General features: G+C 47.3%; 1 protein-coding gene across 8 annotated transcripts in view; it reads left to right on the top strand.

The window, feature by feature from the left end:
• Positions 1 to 239: 239 nt before the first annotated feature.
• LOC149290034 (calcium/calmodulin-dependent protein kinase kinase 2-like) overlaps positions 240 to 7,197 on the top strand; it is a 40,550-nt gene continuing 33,592 nt past the window's right edge. For 4 of the 8 annotated variants that reach the window (XM_089489979.1, XM_089489977.1, XM_089489976.1 and 1 more), the window contains exon 1: positions 241 to 382. The gene's annotated coding sequence lies outside the window, so the exon portion shown is untranslated. Of the gene's footprint in view, positions 383 to 4,101; positions 4,186 to 7,197 lie in introns of those variants that run through there. The other 4 variants (XM_089489973.1, XM_089489980.1, XM_089489978.1 and 1 more) reach the window with 3 other exon arrangements.

Here is a 7,197-nt window from a genome sequence, read left to right as displayed (position 1 = left end):
GAAGTGCTTAGCATAGTAACTGGGCATTTGCAAATGAATCAAGCAGGCTTCTAGCAAATAATAACAATTCAGTTTGTCCAGCAGGCTGTGCAAGGTCAACTGATCATGATAAGAATGTTTCTGTCCTAGAATGCCTGGGAAACTGTTCCTTTGTTCAGATGCGGTGATCTTCTCCCCCTCTGTCTGTGAAAGTGTCAGCATTTTTTAGAACGAGGGAGAATATTTAAAGATCGGGGAACGTCAGGCTGACAGTCTGGTCCTGAGTTGGTGCGCTGGACCATAGTCCAGTCCAGGAGCCCTGTCGGAGTGCTGTCTTGTTCATTGCACAGAGGCTGGTGAATGGCAGCTGTGAGGAAGGACCGCTTCGATCAGCTGAAGGGACGTGAGTTAACTTTGCCTTTGGTTTTATTCCCACATCCCTCTCAACATCTTCATGTAACCATCATTTTTTGTGTTCTACTTTTGACTCTGTTTTGACAGACCCTTGGGCCTTAGTTGGGCTGGGAACTGAGTTGATCAGGACACTGGGATTCAAAGCTATAGCCGTGTTAGTCTGTAGAATCAGTACATAGCAAGATCTTGTAGCACCTTTGAGACTCACTGAAAGAAAGAAATTGGCAGGATGAGCTTTCGTAGACTTCATGCTACTTCCTCAGATGCATTTGGTGGAAGCCAGGTGTAGACATATATATGTGAGGATTGGTACTCTATGTCCCAACACCACAGGCTATCTACCAGTTCATCTCCATGCACAAAGACCAGTTTCCTATGTCTTTGTGCACTGAGCACCATCCTTAAAACTGGCCCTGCAACTTCATTTCCAGACGCATAGGATTTATAATTTGAATTGACACCCTCAGATCAGCAATAAGTAGGGTCCATACATTGTCACAGGACTCTTTCTTTGAGACTGGCCTGATCACTTGGGATTTATGAAGTCTGAATATCTCACCTGGACCAGGACTCTTCTAGTCTTACAGCTGGTTGGGAAGGAACGCACTAAGTCACCACAGTCCTCTACAGTTAGGGGTATGGCTTCTGGGTCACAAAAGGTAGCTTATATTTATTTCATGTATCTCTGCCTTATCAACTTAACTGGCCCATCGAATCCACTCAATCCGCCATATAAATCCTGCCAGCGTTAATCCCTTGACTTCTTTTGGGGGGACAGCGGGATAGTTTTCAGCATGTACCTCTGCCAATGTGTCTGTATGCCTAGTTCCTTTCTTGTTGACATTGTAATGCCATGCTTTCGAGCCAAACGGCACGCCTGCATTCCAAAGTCCATTCGAGATGAACTGGTTTCCAAATTGGATGGTTCTCCCTGCTGCTCCATGGCCACTTATAAAGCAATCCCGATTACTATGTTTTTCGTTCTTGCATTATTGAAAACTTACTGATGGGAAAGCCATTCTGATGCAATTGGGGAACAGCGGGAGGACTAACCTCGGACCAGCTTTTAGCACATGCCAAAGTAATGTACATCCATCCTGATTCAATTTGTTTGCTGAAATGTAACTCAGGAGGATTGGTTTGGAGTAGGCTGCCTGCCTCTTCCTCCAGTGAGTTGATGCATCTAGGCAGAGGAACCTGAAAATGTTGGTTTAGCTGTAGAACCAATAATAATAATGATGATGATGATGATGATGTTTTACAGTACAGCACGGCCTTTTCCAAACTAGTGTTAGGCTGGCCTTCTAAATGTAGGTATGAGAAGGCAACTCTCACTGATGTCAGCAGTATTTTCTTCTCAGCAGGCATTTGTAGGATTACTTATGAACAGGCAATCTGTCTCACTATTGGAAATGAATTATTATTATTATTAATTTTATTTTTATCCTGCCTTTCTCCTAAAGTGGGACCCAAGGTAGCTACCAAGTTACCTTCCAAAGCCCTTTCCTGGGTGCTGCCATTTGGCGAAAGGGCTGGAGAAGAACAAGAAAATGAGGGGTTTAATACCTATTATCTTTAATACCTCATACTCATAGGAGTTTATCTCACGGAGTTTAGCCAGTAAATATCCTGGAAAAAGCACATAATTACGCGAAATGATTTCACACGACGTTGCGCAAAACTCGCTATTAAAGTAGTCACAAAGTAGCATTAATACGCATCTTTTACTTTCGGGATTTCAGCGACAGTGCATTGCCGATATCCCTTTATTTGCGCAATTGCGTGTGAGAATCATTCACACAATTACTCGCCATTGCCGCTTTATTTGCGGGATGCTTTCAATGCACTTGAATCTCTCTTTCATGCCGAAATTAGCCCCAGTGTGATAAACTCCGAGGCACTCTATGCCATGACTTCATCGTGTGTAACCTTGAGACCTGTAGTTTCACGTTGTTACTGTTGTTGCTGTTGGTTTCGCATTGTGCCACATCTTGCATCGCATGCATTAAATCTATTGCAGTATTGTTTTAGTTTCACGTAGACGTCTCTGTCAGAGCTCTAGGGCCTCGCAAAACTACAAATCCCAAGATTCCATAGCATGCAGCTGTGGCAGTTTGAGTGGAATCAAAGAGGCTTTCATATGAAAGAGGCTTTTGTCTCTGTTTCTTAACCATTGTCCAAGTCCATTTTGCACCCCTTTCCAGCTTGTGACCAGAGTTGGCGCACCTCTCGCTTCCCTGTCGGGACTTGAAAAGACAGTTTTCAGTTCGAAAGCAAACACTAATACCGCATTACTGTTGATGGTGGGTGTGGTGTTGCTCTTGTAACTGTAACACAGGTGTGTAAATATGGGCGAGGAGAATTAAGCACTCTGACCAGTTAATGGCGTCCTTCACAAGAACATTGCGGCCGTTCTGGAATCAGGTTTCCCAATCTTTTCTTATACATGATGAAGTGAGAGAATACTTCCAGTGGTTTTCAGAAGGATAGTCAGCCCTGCCTTGTACTATTTCAATTGCTGCGCTTCTCAACTACTATCCTCTTTTCTGAGGAGGCCAGCCATAGATGCTGGTGAAACGTCAGGTAGAAACTCTTCCAGAACAAGGCCACAGAGTCCGAAAAACCCACAAAGAGCTATTTTAGTAGTCCCTTCCAACTAGGATCCTATGTATTCCTGCATGGCGGAAGCGGGTTAAACTATATGGCCCTTAGGGGTCCCTTCCCACTCTAGGATCCTATATATTCCTGCATGGCAGAAGATGGGTTGGGCTATATGGCCCTTAGTAGGCTCTTCCAGCTCTAGGAGCTTATGTATTCCTGCATGGCAGAAGGAAGGTTGGACTATATGGCCCTTAGTAGTCCCTTCTGACTCTAGGATCCTATGTATTCCTGCATGGCAGAAGGAGGGTTGGACTATATGGCCCTTAGTAGTCCCTTCCGTCTTTATTATTATATGTATTCCTGCATTGCATAATGAGGTTGGACTCTAGGACCCTAGGTAGTCCCTTCCAACTAGGATCCTATGTATTCCTGCATGGCAGAAGAGGGTTGGACTATATGACCCTTAGTAGCCCCTTCCAACTAGAATTCTCTAGTTGGCAGAAGGTGGATCAGACTATAGGATCCTTAGTAGTCCCTTCCAACTAGGATTCTTTGTATTCCTGCATGGCAAAAGCGGGTCAAGCTATATGGCCCTTAGTAGTCCCTTCCGACTCTATGATCCTATGTATTCCTGCATGGCAGAATGAGGTTGGACTCTAGGACCCTAGGTGGTCCCTTCCAACTAGGATCCTATGTATTCCTGCGTGGAAGAATAGGGTCAAACTATACAGCCCTTAGGGCTCCCTTCCCATTCTAGGCTCCTCTGCTTCTAAGGCAGGCCCAGCTTTTCTGGGAGTGCAGAAGCCAACGTCTCTCCTCTCCCGCCTGGCTCTTCAACCTTGAAGGCAGCGCAGCCTTGCCAGATGCCAGGGTCCAGCCAAGCCATCGCCTCAGGCGGCCTTGATTGACAGCCTTCCTTTTCCCGCCTTCTGCTGTTATTCTTAAAGGGGGCGGGGCGGGAGAGGCCAGCGGTCGCTTGACTACAGCCGCCGCCGCCTCCACATCTGGACCAGTCAGAGCCCCCCTCGCCGGCGCGGCGCAGCCAATCAGCTTCGCCGTGGTTTTTTTCGGGGCCCAGGAAAGGCTGGGCGGCTCAGCCAATCAGGGCGCCGCTGGCAGCAGCTGGGCCGCCAGGCGAAGGGCGGCTTTTTGGCGCAATGGAGCCTCGGAGGGAGAGGCGGAGGAGCTGAGGTAAGAGCGGCCGGGAAAAGGGGCTTTGGGGGGGGGGGGGGATAGAGGGACGCCTTGGAGCCCTTTGGGAGGCGGAGGGCTTGGGAGGCGGAGGCTGTTTAAAAAGGAATGTCCACACGAGGGAAATAATCCGTTATGAAAGCGCTTTAAGTGCCCTGGCTCGAGGCTAGGGCAGTCTGGGAATTGGAGTTTGTGGTGGCCCCAGAGCGGAGCAAAGCTCCGCTCTGGGGCCACCACAGACTCCAATTCCCAGACTGCCCTAGCCTCGAGCCAGGGCACTTAAAGCGCTCTCAAACCGCTTTATCCCTCCAATGTGGACGCAGCCTTAGTAATAGCCCCCATCCCAGGACTCTTACCCTCCTCCTCCTCCTCTTCATCTCAAGCTTCGAAATGGAACCAGGAGGAAGAAGAAAGTCCCAATGCAAACCCTCCAAACAGGGATCCCTTTCTTGGGGCAACGAATCCCTAAAGTCCCCATCCAAACAACCCCCAAAACAGGGATCCTTTCCTTGGACCATGGAATACATTGCCTTTCAGGTCCCAATACAAATCCTCCTTCAAGACACTGTCCCAGGGCAACCCCCCCCCCCCCAAAAAAAAAAAAAACAGGGCTCCTTTTCTGGGGCCAACCAAGATATTGTCCCTAAAGTCCCAATCAAGCCCCACAAAACAGGGATCCCTTGCTTAGGTCCACCAAGAGGTTGTCTCTCAGGTCCCAATGGGAATCCACCAAACAGTGGGTTTCAGTTGCCCCAAGAAACCAACCCCTAAAAGCACTCTCCTTTATCTGGTCACCAAAGTCTCTGTGTCTTTTATCCTTTCAAAGGCAAGCTTTTCAGTAGTCGCCGCCTCTCTCTCTCTTCATTTCGGTGGCTCTGTGAAACTCTGGGCTGTATATGTCTAACTTTTTGTTTCATTGAAGATCCACATCTGTATCTCAAATGCTGGATAGGTGTTGTGTGTGACAAGGATGGAGGATCCAAGGTTTGGTTGGCCGAGGAAGAGGGATCCAGAGGCGTTTCTTCTGTGGTCTTGAGGCACGTAGGTGAGCCCAGAAGTCAACTCATATGGAGATACAGTCCAAGGGAAGAGTTTTATCCCATGCGCTGGATTCTTATGAGGAAGCCCAGAATGGTACATTCTACCAGATCTTCTCCTTAACAGCTCAGGGGTTGGAAACCTGGAGAAAAGATCTAGCAAGAGCCTTTCTCTTTGTAGGGGAATGCTGCCTTCTGTAGGGTTGTTAGGGAGGGACTGAACCAATGATGCTGTGTTTAAGGCTTATTATTTGTGGCACGGCCATGTTGTGTCTTGCGGAGGGTCCAAGGAGGGAAACAACGGGTTGGTTTTAGCCTTTGTTAGAGGAGAAAGGGCAAAATCCGTGGTGCTTTTGGGTTGCCAACTTCTCAAGCAGTCAGGATCGCTGCACCTGTTAACCTCCGCCTAAGGCAGAGGTGTTTGCTGCAGAGAAGGTGTCTTGCCGTGCTGGGAATAGCTTCCCCGGCTGAGTTTTGCACATTGGGTGCATAGAATACACATCTTTGCACTCCCCTGTGGTTAGTTGGCAACTCTGGGACATTCTGCAATGGAGGGAACGTGGAGCGTGTGGTCATGTTTGAAATGCTCTTGCATTGATTTTTTTCTTGTGGGGCTGTATGGTATGGAATGTAAAGCGATCCTTTTTGACAACAGGGCAAAGGTAGGCAGCCGTTTAAGTATCACTTCTGAAAGTGTTGGTCCAAAACACCCTGCGGAAATCATCCAGTTTGAGACCACTTGAACTGCCTTGGCTCAGTGCTAAGGAATCCTGGGAATTGTAGTCTCTGACAGAGACATGGCTAAATGTCTCCCAAAACTACAGTTCTCCAAATTCCCTAGCATTGAGCCAGGGCAATTCAAGCGGTCTCAAACTGGATGATTTCTGCAGTGTGTTTTGGACCATTGAGATATCCATCTAGTCTCAGTAGCATCTCCGCAGAGAAGCCACTGCTTTAGCCAGGCATGCAAAACAAACTTTCAAAAGAAAAAGCCAATTCCCCTTCTTCCATTCCAGTTCTAACTTTTCCTATATAACTCTTCCTTGTGTGGTGGAGAATCACAGAGAACCGTTGAGGTCAAGGAAACCAAAATGCACTTGTTGCCTTACTAGCACTGGCTTAAATGGTTCAGGAAGGCATGCAGTAGAAGCCGCTAATGCATCACACCCATCAGCCTCTGCTGGATTAGCATTCTCCCTGACATGCTGGTTTTCCCTTTGCAGGGAGATTTGGATGCAAGGTTGCCTTTGAACAAGGTGTGAGGGAGTGCTGTTACATGAGAGGACTGTACCATGAGAGCTGGTGTGCACTGAGAAGTCTTGAGAGCTAGAAATGTGTCATTTGTGGTGGGTTGCATTTTGCTAAATCCACATGAGAGGTGGCATTCCGAGAAAAGCTTGGTGCCCTCCGAATGTCTCCTTGAAGACACGGTTCATCACAGGCCACGTCATACAGAATGGTAATGGTACTGGAAGACCCGGGGTTAGTATTGTTAGGATGCTCATGGGTTAATGCTGCTAACTGTTTAATGAACATCCTGGAATGTGGGCTGCTTTGTCTTCATTAAAGTGCTTCTGGGTGTTTGTGCGCTGTCTGCTGGGTGCTTAGACCATCTCTGCATTTGGGGGCAAGGAGTTCTAGAGGCTAGTTATGAATTGTGGGTGGAACGGTTCACCTTTTGGACAGTACTCTACCTGCTCTTAATCCACTTGATGTGTTGCCTCATAATATATCCGTACATGGTAAATGTACCGGACGGGAGATAAAATATCTATCTTTCTATGGCTTATGACTTAAGAAATCTCATATGCCCTTCCACAATCAATTTCCATGTCTCCCTGTGGATTTTTCATTACTTTTTAGGTTCCCTTTCCATACCCTTCCTGCAGAAATGCATGCTCTGTTTGCATACCAGTGGGACAGGTAAAATATGCGTTTCAGTGCAGTTATGTTTCGATAGACCCTATTATCTATC

This window comes from Sceloporus occidentalis, unplaced genomic scaffold, assembly GCF_023333645.1.
Source record: "Sceloporus occidentalis isolate IW3139 unplaced genomic scaffold, rSceOcc1.0.p SCAF_41, whole genome shotgun sequence".
Taxonomy (NCBI): domain Eukaryota; kingdom Metazoa; phylum Chordata; class Lepidosauria; order Squamata; family Phrynosomatidae; genus Sceloporus; species Sceloporus occidentalis.
Note: the sequence above shows the minus strand (reverse complement) of the source record. Positions and strands in the feature narration are given on the sequence as shown.